Consider the following 17,084-nt stretch of genomic DNA (forward strand, 5'->3'; position numbering starts at 1 on the left):
GTGAAGCTTATGAAAGAAGCTGTCATAACAGAGCTGGAGACTGCAAACTTTTGTCTCTCAGGCTCTGCAATGGTATGACAGTTATCTCTCCCATGCTGCCCATCAAGGTAACTTTGGTTTGGTGTGACATCCGATGTGGATGAAAAAAGTTAATATTGTTTCTTTAGCTCTAATTCACTCCTTTATTGCCAGCAAACAGTAAGACAAATGAGATACTGTTCAAAGTCCTCATGTGACTTCAAATAGAGACCTCTGGGTTTTTTTTTATTTAAAACAAAATGTTAATTAGGCTGCATACTGCCTGGCTGATAGCATAAATCTCTTAGAAACCAACACTGCTGTTAATGCTAGTCAGCCAGTTTATGTGACAAATTTAGTCTTTTCTCTACAAACAGAAACTATTTGAAAGATTTCCTTCTGAAGGCGTGAGGAAGAACAGCTCATAATTTACCTGTGCCTGATCACCTATCACAGCCTCTGCTCCCAGACTCAAAGCACACTAACAGGCAGTGCTTTTCCTCTCCTCTGAGCAGTGTAGATGCCCTGCGATGACCCCTCTGAGGGTTTTGCAATTATTCATTCAAAATAGCAAACGTCTTAATCTTGCTTTCCATTTCCTCCCTATGCCCAGTCACTCTGAAAAATCTGCATGCATAGACCTCCCTGTCTCACCCTGCCAGCTCAGAAGCGCTGCCTGGCACAGGTCCCATCAGAAGGCACTAACGAAGCTGCTGTCCTCTGCAGGATTTTAGCACTCACAATCACATCTACTTCCAGTCAATAGAAGCACCTTAGCATCCTCTTAATCTACACCTCTAGCAGAGAATCCCTGCAAAATTGCTGCACTTTTGCAATTTTCTTCAAGTTACCCTAGCTCGATAGAGAGCAGCCATCCTGTGAAACAATCATCTGCCATGTGCCTCCTCAGTGCTGCATTCACGTTTGTGAGGCAGGGAGGGTGCCTTTGCAGCACTGACACTGCACTTCACCTTGCAGCTGTACTTGAGCTTTCTCAGGGAAAGCTCTGGGGGAGCTACAACAGCTGCCGCACTGGTTGCACTTCACCTGAATGGAGACTCTCTGCTTTTTAGCGAGGCAATGCCCTTACGCAATGTTGAAATACAACCTTGTTTTACCATGGCTGCGATAACTGTACACATTAGAAAAAGCTGCAAAATCAGAATCTGTTTCTGTTGTTTACCCTGCTATGTTGCTTGCCTAACTGTCTTGCATTTCAGTAAATCCTAACTGCTCACGTAAATATTTTCTCTTTGCCTTAAATTTAATATCTTTAAGATTCACCCAATTCTTTATTACAATTGAGATGGCATATTATTACATTCTCTTTGTTTTTCAGTTCCAGTTCAGAAAACCCTGCTGTGCACATTTCTTGATAGACTTGAACTATTTCATTTTTCTGCAGATGATCTTAGCAAAATATTACAGAGGTCTCTTCAGTAAGAAGGGAAGGAGACTCTATTTTGATGGATATTTATAATCAGAAACTCTAAAACTGTGTAAAAAAATAAATGTCTCTGAATTTACTTTTATTTCAGGAAAATTTTATTTCCTGCAGAGAATTTGGATCCTGCAGATACTGCATTTTCCAGTGAAATGCATTTCCCTCAAAAAAAGCTTTCATATTTTTTCATTAAAAATACCAAAAATGACATCTTCTTTAAAACACAGAAATAGGGACGCAAATCTCATTGTCCCATTCACGGCCTATTCCTGTAATTACAAACAAAACTTGAAATTGACATATTTTCGGTCTCATTATTTGAAGCTAACATGAGATTTTCCTAAGGCAAAATCAATTACACCAAAATTATTCTGGCAGATGTTTGCCTAACGTTCAACAAAGAATGCTGCTTCTCCTCCTCCTCCTCTGTTTTCTGAGGCAGTTGTGCGCATTTGGATCCCACTTGCCTGCTAATTTCTGCTTTTTGATGGCTAGAATCTTCATTTTTCTCTAAGTGGAAGCTGAAGTTCTCACATGGTACCATGCCAGCAGGAACCAGGCTTTAAGTAAAACATCAAATAGCCATAATTAAATTGCAGAAGTTGGCATCGTTGTCTTAGCTTCCTGAGAAAGAAAAGCAGGCGAGTTTTTCAGTAGCTGGAGGCTCTCAAGAGGTGTTCTGACTCACACAGAGGGAAACCACACAACCTTATTTTGAGAGCCTCTCTTTGCACCTTAATCTAATTTGGCAGTCCTGGGGCTATGCTGATTTTCAGAAGAGCAGTACCATAAATCACTGTCACCACTGTCCTTACCCACCAAGAAACACAGACACCATATTGGGAAACTGTGTCACCTGGCTGCTTCAGATAGAAGTTTGTTTGTAGGTGCTTTGAACTCCACATCAGGTGTCCTTTATAGTACACATGCATGCTTCACACAAACGTTTAATCAAGAGCTGTATGTTACTTCCCATAATTACTGAATCTGTGACTGAATGACTTGAAGGTGCAGTTGCAATGCTCTGATGAAAAGGGCTGTGTTTTTTTCTGCTAAGATAGCCACTGGACATCTGTTGATAGGTTCTCTGTTTTCCCAGTGTCTTTATGAACAAAAGTAACCATATAGAAGAAAATTACTTTTGGATTTATCTAACATGATTTTGAAAATGTACTTCCAGAAGATACTTTCTGTCTTTAAAGAAAATGTCATGGTTTCTTGGGAGTTAAGGGCAAAAAGCCCAGTAAGGACTGCTAAGGCAGCACAAGACAAAGGTTAATTGAATGCAGATCCTGGAGGACATAAGTCAAACTTAAGCAGGTACCTGATAAAATTGCTTTTCCACATAAGCACATTGAAACTCAGAGGCTGAAGTGTGACCACAAATACAGTTGGAGACAACAGTAAACTAGATATGAGCTTGAAAATGTTATGGAGAAAATTATGAAACTTCACTACACAGGCATCCTCTCATCTGCAGACAACTGCTAATTCAGTACACAGCAATAAACAGAGAAAATAACTTTCAAGAGGAAAACTCATCACAAAGTCAAAGAAAAATAAATGAACAAGCAAAGCAGGGAAACCGGTTTGCTGCTCCCTTAGGAAAGGAGCAGAAACTGACAGAAAACTGTGCACCAAGGGAGAAAAGAAGCAAATCTTGACAAAACATACATTAAGGCTCAAGAAAAGAGGAACTGGGGAGGGAAAGGCTCAAGAGAGACTAACACAGAATGGCCTTCTGACAAATGATGTTGTTAAAGCCCCAGTGCTAAGGAAGAATGTGTTAAGCATAAAAGTATGGTGGAGGATGGACAAAGAAGAGAAGAAGGGGAGTAATTCTCTCCTTGTAAGAAAACAAAAAAGTAAGACAACAGCACAAAGGTCAATAGGTTGCTCTGTGTTTGGATCCTTGAGAGGTGGTTGGTGGTAAGCTTTATCTTCTCAATGGATGGACTCTACCCAAGTCCTTAAGTCACTTAAACTAAGCTGATAGATCTGGAAGAAGAACTAAGAAACAATCTAAAGTTATTTCCTGCTTTCAGCTAATGCTCTGACCACAGGCAAGTATAAGTACAATGGCTTTTTTGCTGGCGTAACATTTGGTGAAGAATAAAACTGGATATTAGCTCTAGGAATAACTGAGCATGCTAGTACTAGTAGCATTTCTTCTCCAGTACATGTATGAGACACAGCAAGACCACAAAAATCTGAAATACACTTATAAAATAAAACTAATAGGAGAGGCAGAGCACAAAGATATTTGTGAACAGAGAACAAGACTTCACATAAGGAGAAAACACAAATAACTTGAGATTCAGTTTTAGAATGGAGACTCCCACTACGCACACAAGGACAAATAAAAAACTTCTGTTTGAAGCTGAGAATTGACTAGCAAGTGAAATGAAAGACCTGGAAGTATGTACAAGATCACAGGATAAGCACAAGTATTCCAGATAATGACGCAGAGCACTTAGGTTCTCGGTGTCCCTTTATCAGGATATCCATCTCCAGAGACCACAGATGAGCCTCTGAGTCCCATAAGCCCTTCTTTGTTATGGGTGAGCCCAGCATCAAAAGATAGTTCAAATGTTTACTTCAATAATAAAATTAACCAATTAAATTCTTACCCATATCTGTGGGCAAAATTGTTAAACAAAACAAAACAAAAAAAACCCAAAACAAAACCAAAACCAAAAAACAAAAAAAAAGCTGTGCAGTAAGTCTTGTCAGTAGCTATGCTGATTTTTCATTATTTGGTACTTCCTCAGAAAGCCCATGCAGCTCTGGAAAATCACAAGATGACTGGGGTTCAAGCTGGAACATAGGAGGTTACACTTGAATATGAGAAAAAACTTCTTTACGGTGAGGGTGACAGAGCACTGGAACAGGCTGCCCAGAGAGGTTGTGGAGTCTCCTTCTCTGGAGACATTCAAAGCCCGCCTGGATGCGTTCCTGTGTGATCTGATCTAGGTGTTCCTGCTCCGGCAGGGGGATTGGACTAGATGATCTTTCGAGGTCCCTTCCAATATCTAACATTCTGTGATTCTGTGACTGGAAGAAAACATGGTTCTAATTTAATACAGAAATGTAAGCAGAATTTTAGCATTAGGAGAGAGCTGTCCTCTGTAGTTCCCACAGTCTATTCTAGGTGCCTCTGATTAATGAACTAATTAGTCTGATTTATCCAGTTTTACCTACAAAATTGGTTGGAATTCAGATTGTCATAATTTCAGTATGTTAAAAGAAAGATGACATAAAATTTACGAGAGATGCCAATTAGTGCATTCTAATTTTGCACTCATTATTGCAAGCAATGAATGAGAGATCAAAAATTCTGCAATGTACACATGCTAAATATAGGTATTTTGGGGTTGCATATTGGTACCTTTTGTTTTAAAATTCTGTTAAAACTACTTCATCGTCATATTTCCTTATTTCAAAGTATTGGAATGCTATTAGTCCCTCACTTAGTGTTTCTTACCAGTACTTATATGAACCCACAATACTCAATTTTTAATTACAAACTGTGAAGAAACATCCAAAAGGGAGTAGGACGACTTATTTGCAAAATTGTTTCTGAACTGAAAGAAAGTAAGCATGACAGGGCATATACAGGTTTGTTGTTAAAGATATGTAACCAGCAGCAGAGTGAATCACTTAACTCATGGCACAAAATTCTGTCAGAAAATTTACAGCAAAATTCATCTGTCTTCATATATTCTGTTTACTTTTATTTTGGAAGATTGCTGTGAAGTGTATTTTTCTCTCAGAACTCCCCTCCATGGAGAATTTCAGACTGGTTTTCATGCCTATTCAAGACAACATAAAATTCTAACACTTGCAAAAATGCACTATGGCAGGGTATGACACCCATTCTCTGGAGCTCCCCATCTCTGCATGCCACCAAGGACACACGAATAGAGGGGGAAAAAAAAAAAAAAAAGGCGCCCCAATTTGGCAGGTAATTAAGTCATGTGTGTTGGGCATGGGTGCTCCCTCTGGAGAGATCCATTCTCAAGTGCGTGATCGCTGGCATTTTTCCCATAAGGATGGTGTTAGGGACAGGGTTTCCTCACAGCCACTCTGGGATCAGGCAGCCTCCCAGCATTTGTCTGGAATGGGCAAGAGCCGTGTGTTTCCTTGCCGGCTGTGTTTGGATCCAGGTGTTTCCTCTTGTTCAATGACTTTATTGTGACTGTTTGTTAACCATAACTTATATTTCCACGGCTGTGACAGGATGGGAGTAAATGCCACAGATAGCGTCTGAATCACTCATTTTTGTGTTGTTTCCCAAGAGTCCCAGTCCACAATGAAGGAAGTGGAAGTTTTGTATCAAAGTGTACATTCCTGAGCAGGAATAGGCATGGGGTTAATAAGAACAGAAAATAACTTGACATTTACTTTTTGATTAACAGATTAATCATCAGCCTAGGTTCATGACTAAGCTCTGAATAACATTATCAGATACATCTAGTTAAGTAAAATGCATGGGCTATCTGTAAGCTAAAGGCACACTATGCATCTAAAAGTCTTTGCAAACAGCCCCAACACTGAGATACCAAGTAGACTTGCCTTTTCCCATACATATTTCTTAAAAATACTGAAAGCTGATATTTGCTTTTCCATCTAGTTCAAAATTTAAGAAAATTAAGTCTTTATTGTATAACAGAGAGAAGAGTTTTGGAAATTTTTACATATTATTTGACTGGAGCACTGTCAACACAGTGAGGCTGACATTGTCATAGCCGTTTGGAGGCAGAGTTGGAAAAGAGAGAGGCAATACTGACAAATATGGCTAGTGGAAGTAATGCACAGGAATTTTATCTGCTACAGCCTCTACTTAAGACCTTCAGAACGTAATACTTCCAGTATTTTCTCTAGGTACTTTGGAGTGGGTTAAATCTGAAACCAGCTAGTTTTAATTAATGTCTTTAATTTAAAAATACCTAACACTGTTGACCCAGTGTGTTTTGATTTCTTTGGAACTGTATGCTAAAAAATGCCCCCAAAAATGAAAAAAATCCAAGTAGAAGAAAAGAAGCAAAAACGTTTCTGAGGCCTCAAAAAGAGCTGAACATTTCACAGAAGGAAGGATAAGAGATTGTGAGATTTTCTGCAGATGGGAATTCATATCATCTTGGGGAAATTATCTTTTTAATATTTTAATCAGATTTTTTAAATTTGTTTAGCTATAAAGCAAAACCAACTAAAAAGCCAATTTTACTTATAGGACCTCCATGGTCATTTTAAAGTTATCTGCCCAAATACTTCCAGTATTTACATGTATCTTTTGCCCAAAACTTACTCTCTGAGCATTTCAAACAATTGAAGAGAAACATTCAATACGATTTTACTACATTCATCTCAAACTGCAGGAGTAATTTTTACAAGTAGTTGGCCTTGGTTCTAAGCTACAGGAGACTGCATAGAGAACAGGGTTATCTTCAAGGTATTGTTTCAGGGACAACACTCCAGTGTGAAACAATCCTCAAAACAACAAAATTTTAAGCAGAAGTTACTGCACTGCTGACATTAAAATAAGCTAAATATACTTTTTCATTACCATTACTGAGCTCTTCTGTTCAGATTAATCACTGACCAGGAGATGTCAGATTTTTAAAGCATGGTTAGCATTTATTTGTCATATGGCAGACAGCTTACTGGTCTGGTTAATGCTGATTAATGCATGGTTAGTGCAAACTGCTTAATTAAAGTAATTTATTCCTCACAGGAATAACCCTGCCGTCCCCTGACATCCAGTGCCATCATGTGGAGACACGAACTGTTACCATCTGGATGCCTGAGAGCATTGAGGACCATTTGCCCAAAGCCCTGGTAGATTGGTTCTATAGAAAAAGAGATCCTTAGGAGGGATATTTGTGTATGACAGATCTCCCAGATGTATCTTTATCACTAGCCAAGACCTAGGGATAAAGCAGTACATTCACTTAAAAACTTGTATTTGCAATAATAAAACAAACTTTTGGGAAAAAAAAGTTCCCATTTGTAATACGCTTGACAACTAAGATCTTCCTTGGCTATTAAGATCATCCTTAACACTAGAGATTGGGTCAGCTAGCTTCCATGTCTTCCTCCTAGGTTAATCTACAACAATCCCTTCTTAAACAAAAGTGGAGTCTTTTTACACTAATCATCTAAAGTGGTGCGAAAGCATCATCCTCTTACTGAGTTCTACACTTTCCCAAGGCTCTCCTCAAGGACAAGGCTACAGATTCCTTCATCAAGAAGGAATTTTTTTATCTTTCAATCATATATACATATACACACATATATACATATGCACGCATACATTAACACACACAAAAGATGATTAACCTTCAGAAAAAATCTGGGGGAGATGCTGGTCTTGTGGTCACCAGCCATGTTGACTCTCCTGAGCCAGGATTTCAGCCTGTGTGGGTTCCAGAGTGAATAGTGGCCTAAAGACCTATTCATGTGAAGAAGTAGAAATGAAAGAGTAACATAGCTTGTACTCACTTCCAAATTGTCAGAAGCTGTAAGTTTTGAATGGTCAGGTGAAAGGCTAGAAAATGCAGGTGACAGCTGAATGTCCTATTAGCAAATGTCAGACACTGCCATGGACTGACTCATTTTGGCCCACATGCTTCCTGGCAGGGAACACAGATATTTGGCTTTTGCAAAGAAAGTCTTCTAGGGAGGTCAAAATGACCTTCAAACAAGCAAGATACCAGTATTTCTTTAAAGAATATCCACAATGGGTTTTCTTGTCAGAATGCATTACTTAGAACAGCAACAGCACATTAACTCTAGTCAAGCCCATAGCCTGTGGTCTTACTGCTATAGCTCCAACGTTCAGTCTGAAGATATAAACCAAAGAAAACGAGTGGTTATGTTGCATCAAGTGTCAAACGCCCAGAAGTAACCACAATTCGCCACATTACTTTGGCAAGAGTTATTTTAATTAACTAGAGAATGAATTAGGGTCAAGTCTGTATGTTAGGAAGAATAAAATCTAGAATTCTTGCTGCAATGCTTTCTGCTCCCCCGAACACATATAGCTGCTACGCAAAACACACACAGAAACAAGCAGAAAAACAGGAATTCTACATTTGTCCTACATATATCTCTCCTCAGATATGAAAGCATTAACAGTATCTCTCACATCAGAAGTAATCACATAAGCAGGTTACCATCCCATTTAGCAGAACCTTAATCAAACCAGTGCAAAACTCTAAGGACCAGTTTTTCTTGCCGTGACAAAACACTATGTCTGTACTAGTCTGGTTTAACAGAAGACAAGTACAGCAAGGCCAGCTCTCCTTCCCATCTGCAGAAACCTTCCTTCTCTTGGAGCCCAAGGAGCCATGAAAGGCTGTGTGTTACAGAAGGGTGCTTGCAATAAAATCCCTTCTACATAGCTCTCACAGTACAGGAAAAAAAAAGGGCAAAGCATTCACATGAGAAGGCTGATTTGCTCTCTTTACACATACATATTTTTATATGCCACAACCAACCTATGAAGTATTTATGATGATGCATATATATGATCATATATATGTGTTAATATATATATATGTATATAATCAAAGTAATAGAAACCACCAGACTTCTTGATGAGAATACCATTTCTGCTCTGTTTTCCCCAGGCTTCTATAGATTGGGCAACTAGCTTCTTCATTTTGTGGACCAGTTTAAACCAGGCCAGTAACTACCACTGTCAGTGGTGAATAGGTTAGGAGGATTCTTTGTTAAAGAAGCATAACTAAACTGGTCTTTAGACAACATCTATATTAGTAAATAAGCAGAATCAAGGAAGAGGCCCAAGCACAGCCCTGCGGTCTGTTTATTTTATACTATATTTATTCTGATACCTCCTGAATGCTTGCCAATAGCTTTTCTTTTAGCAGTACTGTCTGATGGATGTATTTCCATAAACATTTATTTTACTGATAATTTACCAGGCCTGGACAGTATTTTCCTCTGCTTACTGAGCCAGTAACTGACAGTACAAGACAAGTCTGTAATAACTGCAATTTAGGCTGGTTTAGAGAGCTGGCACTGCTGAAAACTGAGATCCGGATTTGCTGTACAGCAGATGGGCTCAAATTATTCTCCTCCACCATAAAATGAGTAGAGCAGGATTGCCTCCTGGAGTTCATCCTCCAAAATCTCACTGAAAACAGGAACCATTTTTTTTAATTGATCCTCCGGTAACATGGCTGCTTTCCAGTCCACCACCCACAGTGCGACCCTGAAGGAATCTGAGATCCAAGGGGAATCAGACACAACCTACGACACGGGTTTTGGGGTGCAGATTTCTTCTTTTACTTAGTTGCTTTCTTCCTACCTTGTCAGACAAACAAGAAAAGGAATGAATGGAAAGTGTCAGGCTATTTGGTATACAGTGGTGAAACCCAAATATTTCAGGTGTGGGGAACCTGATAGTAGCAGGCAGAAGGGTGAACCTGAACAAAGAACAGGAGGAAGCTGTAAACTAAATCCTGGTAAATTCAAAAGTATAAATTAGTTCAAAAAGAGACTAATGGAGTAGTGCAAAATGCCATTAACCACAGAGATACAGATACAACTGTACCTCTGAACTACATCTGCTGGAAAATGGAAGGCCTTAGCACAAGAAGCAGGATTGTCTGCTGAGTGCTTCTTGTGTTACTTTAAGAGTCTGCCGCTGACCAGTGTCAGAAAAAGGGTATGTAGCTAGAGAGATCTTTGATCTGACCCGGCATGGCTGTTGTGATGATATGTTGCAAGACAACTACTGAAAAAATCCTCTAAGACAGGCAGATTTATGGAAGCGTTCATGTTCATCAGAGACACACTAGGTACATGCAGCTGCACAGGCTGCAACTCCCGACACAGGGGTCTGACACCTCTTTTGTTTTCCCCTGCTTTCTCGGCACTGATATCCCTGGAGTGGATAATTACAGGATTGCTTTCAAAGTAGGTCATCTCCCTTTTAGAGACATACACAGAAGAAAATACAGGTTGAGGGATTACACATACAGAATTTAAAATACCAAATGCTTTCAGCCCAGTACATGGCATGTGCAACCCAAAAAATTCACACACAAGTTCAGAAGTGAGGTTGTCATATGAATAGTGCTGAATGCATGCAAAGAAGGAAGGAAGCAAACACAAGTATTTGCTCCACTGGAACTTGCAATCACCAAAACACTGGCATAGTCAAACTGAAAGTGGTTGCTGTTGCATGGACAGCGATCAAGTTTTCTCAGCAAACAGCCCCACATTCCCTTAGAGGAACGCCAAATGTTTGGATTCTTTCAGTTGTAACCTCTTGTGAATATTATATCTTCACTGAATAAAGTAAGAGACAAAGAAATAAAGTCTTTAATGTGTTAGGGTACTCAAACACACAGTGCGATGACTAAATAAATGGACAGATAAAACTCCTTTTTGTTCCAATACTTTCACAAGCAACAGTCACTTTTATGTGGATAACTAGGTTGAGTGTGCAAAACCATGCAGTGTTTGTGATCACTTACAGACAACTGTTATATTTTCCACCTTTAAGCTGTTTTCCGACACTGCCTACTGCACTGAAGATGTGTAGAACACCCAATTACATTCTTACCAAGAAATGTTTCCCCTTTGCTATGCAAACGTAAGTAAATAAAATGATATGCACTGAAACAATATTAATTTGCCTCTTTTATTCACACCAGTCTAGTTGACTTTGCTAGAATTTCCTCTACAAGGAGCAATTTTCTGAGTATGTGCTTTGAAGGCATCAAAAGTTTCAACTTCATCCTGAAAACACGTGTCAACAGTGACTGGAGAGATCTGCTCTTACAAAACAGTGTTTTTGTTCAGCTCTTCTTTTTAATGCCAGATGAGTTCTGCTAGCACTAACTAGAAGGGTGGTTTTGATCACAGCCAATGAGTAGCCAGATGTGTTTCTGAGGCTGCACAATACTGGGCAGCACATGAACTCTCTTCAGTTCCCAAAACCATGAGACTCAAGCTCAGGTTTCTGAAGGTTTCATTCAACTTTTTTCTCTGTGGATTCAAACTCAGTTTGTTTTAGTTTTGCAATAGCTCAAAAGTCAAAACAAACTGGAAAGAAAACATTTTTTCCTATTCAATTAATTGTGTGGGATAAATGGTTTGGAATTATCCAGTTCTGCAGAACTCTGAAAAGTATCTTATGACCCACTGCCTTTAAATGAAACCAAACCAAAATAATGAAAACATGAGTCTGCCTCATCAGGCTGCATGAACCACTATGTTTCCACTTACATTAATAAAACAACAGTGATTTAAACTAGCAAAGGACTGAGAGTTTGACTAACACCAATCACGTTTCATTCAATAGAAATGGGAGAGCTGGACTTACACATCAAGAAAACAGAGCAAACTGTAGGTAATATAAACAAGCTGCAGTGAGAGGTAACTTAAGATTAGCAAAGCAAATTAAATAGATCTCTCAAAAATGTTACAAAGGTCTTTTGTGGGGAAAATGACAAAACTTTCAGTTTCATACTAGGAGAATCTTTACTACTAGAAAGTAACCTAAAAAAAGGTAGCACTGTTTTTGTTTCTTTTGTCTAAAACTGTGTGCGCTCACACACATTACTTTACGCAGCGGACTTTATTTTACAGAGTTCATGGGTATCAGATAATACCTAGTCTTTATTCTGTTTCAGTGTACCAATCTAATTTGTGAGTGCATATATTCAACCTACCCAGTATCAGAGAGCCATAGAATCATAGAACGGTTAGGGTTGGAAGGGACCTTAAAGATCATGGTGCTCCAAGTTGCTCAAAGCCTCATCCAGCCTGGCCTTGAACACCTCCAGGGGTGGAGCATCCACAATTTGGGCAACCTGTTCCAGAGCCTCACCTCCCTCACAGTAAAAAACCTCCTCCTAATATCCAATCTCAAATAATCCAATCCAGTCTTCCAAGAATAAGCAAGAAAAGCATTGTCAGTCATGCAGTGGCTTCCAAAGTAATTTTGGATAGTTACAGTGGCAAGAGAAGATATGGAGAAACATATCATCAAGAGTGTCTGGATTTCACACCAGTTCTGACCCACACGATTCTGCCTCCCTTTACTTCACACTCTTAGTCCCCAAAATACAGCCTCAACTCATCATCCTTATAATTTTACTCTGTACCATCTCAAACTAGGCTTATATCCCTCCTTTCCTTCTCAGCTTTTTGCTACACACTTCATCATCGGCTAGGTCTTCTAGATCTTCCTATGGCAAAAGTACTGTTCCCACTATGGATTAATTCCTCTACAGCCTATGGGATCCAGAAAAAAGCTCTGAAATCCACCTGCCAAGGCATCTGCAGGCATCAGCTTTTGCTTCTTGCTTGCACTTAAGAAACCAGAAAGCACGAAGAAATTGTGAGCTCGCTCCTAAATTTACAGTGGTTCAAAGTTGCTTACTTACTAGTTTGTCTGTCACTGGTGGTAAAAGAACCTCCCCTCACAAATTCATGGGATTTGTAGCACTTCAAAAAACCAAAACACCTGATCCCTAGTAATAATTTTAAGTTCCTAGATTTATCCATTAAGACCAAATTTTGTATGTCTGGTATTACTGAGTTGCAATGTCTAAGAAAATACAGATACAAAGGACTGCACCTATACGGGACAAAGAGAGCTTATCATACTTACATTATAATGGTTACAACCTTCTAAGTACTGGGATGTGCATTTTTATAACACTCTGAGATCCACACATTAAAAGAACCATGTAACGATACGATTATTGATTACAGTAGCTCCCATTACATAAAAACCATATATTCTCCTGTCCTTTCCTCTTCAGACACATTGGTTGATTTTGTTTTGTTTTTAAACATTTTAACAAAAAACAAATTGTAGTATCTGCCTCGCATGTGCAGAACTATACTTACTCATGCCACAAAAACTCATGTACATCGTTGATGGCATGATAACCATTTGGCCTCTCTGGGAAGACTTTCTAAACCTGTTGCTCTGAAAGGATACTGGTTTTCACCCTTTGTTGGATGGCATAGCTATGTCAGAATCCAACTACTGGTCAAAATACTCTTCCTTACACCAAAGAAAACTTCCTGCACTTTTACAATAACTCATGGAATAATCACCACTTATTTGCAACAATTGTTCCTGCAACTGTAAGAATTAGATCATGAAAATGATCCCTGAGTATTATTCATTCATGTGTAGTCTACTGTAAAAGCAGACAGAGCAGCTCTTTGGTTGATAATTGAGAAAAAAGTAAGTGGGGGTGCTTCTCACTGTGGTTAAACGCCATTCTTTTCACAGCTGTAGTACCTGGTAAATATAGCCAGTCAAGAGAGTTTAATTAAGCCTGTATTTCTTATCCACTCATTTTCTCACCAGAAGACATAATTAATCCATGTTTAGCATACAATCAGGGCAAGAGCTGTACTTTTTTGTTATCAAGCTGAAAAGAAACAACTCCCCTCTTGTATCCTGTTAGATAAGTGTTTTCTTCCATTAGCAAGTAGTCCTATAAAATTCAGAGCAGAAGTGACTCAGCTGCACAAGATGTAAGGCACAAACATACAGATTAAGCTTTTTCAAGTGAAAACTTAAAACTCTGAGAATTTTTGATGGAATACAAGAGAAAATTGAGGGAGGAATTTGACCTAGTGTTTCAATACATTGTTCACAACAAAGCTACTGCATTAGTTAATTTTAAGTTTGATCTTTATCAAATATATGCTGTTTGCATTGATCCAACAAAAATAGATTAAAAGAAGTTTGAAAGTCTTGATGTATAATTTCTAGCACCAGATCTTAAAAAAAATAAAAAAAAATCACATTCATTCCTGTCAGCAGGGTATAGTTTTACAGGAAGCATGTTGTTGTGATTAATACCAAAAAACCCAGACATAACACAGAATTCTATGTAATTTTGTATTAAAGAAAGCCAAGAGAACCCTGGAAAACCAACTCATCTGCTCTCTACTATATAAGGTACTTCCCTATTTTACAGGCAAGTCCATGCTTACATTCACTCACACTTGGAGAATACAAAGGCAGTTGGAGATCACTTTCTCAAAAAAATATTTTAATTTTGCATGTAAATTTGCCTTTTTAAAACTACATCTACTTTGATTCCAGAACATGAAAAATCACTGCATTAGCTCAGAAGCAGCAGTTTTTGGATCAGTTATTCCTCTGCAGCACTGTGTATTTCACAAGTTAATTGCCAGGTCATAGTCTGGCTGCTTTACAAAGTCAACTGGCTGGAATATCTAAAGCTTTGTCAGAATTCTGCACAATGCAATGATAAATCAAACCAATTGGCATTTTTTCCTTTTAGGAACTATAGCTCTATACACCATTACTTTTATGCGAATAGTTTTTCCTTAATTGTATAACTATGGATGGAACAGAGCCATAAAGTCAAAGTGAGTTTTTGACAGATTACAGACAGACTTAATTGTTGAAGTTAAAATCCACATTGGAAAAATAACCAAGTCTGAAGCTATTTTATACTCTGGTTTTCAAGTCTGTTAACAGCTTGTGATGGGATACAGAATGTTCTCATTTGCTACTCATTACAGTGTCTGCTAACAGTAGGAAACAAAGAAAAGCTTTGTTTCTTTTGGTTTTTTTTGTTTTAAATGCTTGGTCAAAAATTATTAAATGTAATTGTAAACTAGACCCACAGAGTTCTACCTTTCAGAGTGAATACTGTTCAGTGGTAAGCTCTTATTTTCCATCTGCAAAGTTTACATCACATCATACTCTCATAAAAAAAAGGCTACTTAACAATTTTTACTAGAATTCTAATTTTCACAAATTTACACTTACAGAAGTTCTTCAAAAAGCTCCCACTTGAAAAACACTCACTGAAAAACCCACCCTATGCTGCATGCAAGGGTAAACATCAAAGGCAACTTGTAAACTTCATTACACACAGACATTAAATCATAATTACACTAAACCTCTGTACTGCAAGACTTGCATATATGTGTTGGTGCTCTTATGAAGCTGGCCAAAATCAGCAGTAGCAGACAAACCCAAGTTATCCCACATTCCCATCTGATTTCTCAACAGCCCTGTACCATCTCTTGCATCCAGGGCATTGAACAAAAGACAATTGAGCTGCTGTACCTTGTCCTCCATTCCTCACTAGACACTCCTACTTCTCTGTACTCTCCCAATTGCTTTCACATCCTTTCATACTTCATTCCTTTTTTGTCCTTTTCTGCCATTGCTCACTGTCTTGCCCAAATTGAGAAGGTATTTAAAAAAGAAGACTGGTATTAGAAGGAATTTCTAAAAACCTTTTGTTAAAGGAGAACATTCTGAAAAGTATACGAGCAGTCATCAAGGCTGTTTTGTTTCTGATTTTGTATCACAATGTTCCACCAAACTATATTTGCTGTTTCAGCAGGCCCCACGTGCCCCATCCTTTTTTCACAGATGTTTATGGCAAATCTTGAGAGGGGCAGCTTGGTGAAAGTTATCAGATTACTTTCAACAAATGTGTGGGGAACTTTATAACCAAGATTCTTCTAATAGAGCCATGCCATTCTGAGTGGTGCTATGATAACAAAACTGAGGCCAGGTCCAGAGCAGTAACTTTTCAACTCAGCCTAGCTGCAGCCAAAACAGAGAGTGAGAGCAGCCCCAGGTAACTTCAGCTGATGGTGAGTAGAGAGAGCTTATTCTGCTAGGAAATCTGCAGGGGCAGGAACTTCAACCAATGGGCCTGCAACATCTTAACCAACTACAACTGCTTGTAGAGTCAATGTCTGACTAAGGCCACAGCATAAGAGCTGTGACAACTATATACTTTCTAAGGCAACAAGCTGTTCAGACTACTGACTGTGCAAATCAAGTCCAGAAAAAAAGTTTCATCCAAATAAAGCAGTTTTTGCACACTTAAATTTCCAGCCCTTCTCTACGGCTAACCCAGTCACACTCTCCTTCAAAATCCTCCTTTGTGGCATCAGGCCTAAAATTCATCCATCTAGTCTTACAAAGAGGGCATGCCAGTGTATTTGTTCTAGAAAGTACTTATGCATTACTTTAATGTGTACAAAGCAGTGCATTTTAAACACTTAGCATGAGAGTTGCTGCTTAGGGTGTCAGGCAATAGGAGAGCTTACGAGCTTATTTCCAGCATTTTAAAGCTCCTGTCTCAGTTTAAAGATCATGTAGATCTGCTTCAATCTATTGCAAACTGGAAGAATATGGCTGCATCTAGCAGAAACAATGTTTAAAAAATAGTAGTACAATGGACAAATAGCTATTTTGGCATGCGCACAGGCATGTAAGGGTTTTCAATCAGGACACCTTTGTCAGTCATGAAACAGCGATTAGGCAGTGCTGAGAGCACTGGTGCAACCATCTGTCGCATTCCAGCCCCACTGACCACATGCTGGCAGTAATGAAATTACAGTATCATTATACTGAAGTACAGCAAAAATAATCAGTGCCACCAACACCACAGGAGAACATGCAGTTTTTACTACCTTTTGGCTTACCTATACGTGCAGACCATCTCTCGCAGCCTCGTCTTCTGTCTCCCTGTTTAACTGCAGCGAGGCAGGAGCTACAATAGAAGCAGGTCACGCCAAATTATGTTCTTTTTTACAATGCTATTTATCAACATGTATT

The sequence above is a fragment of the Pterocles gutturalis genome, unplaced genomic scaffold, assembly GCF_000699245.1.
Source record: "Pterocles gutturalis isolate BGI_N339 unplaced genomic scaffold, ASM69924v1 scaffold16630, whole genome shotgun sequence".
NCBI lineage: Eukaryota > Metazoa > Chordata > Aves > Pterocliformes > Pteroclidae > Pterocles > Pterocles gutturalis.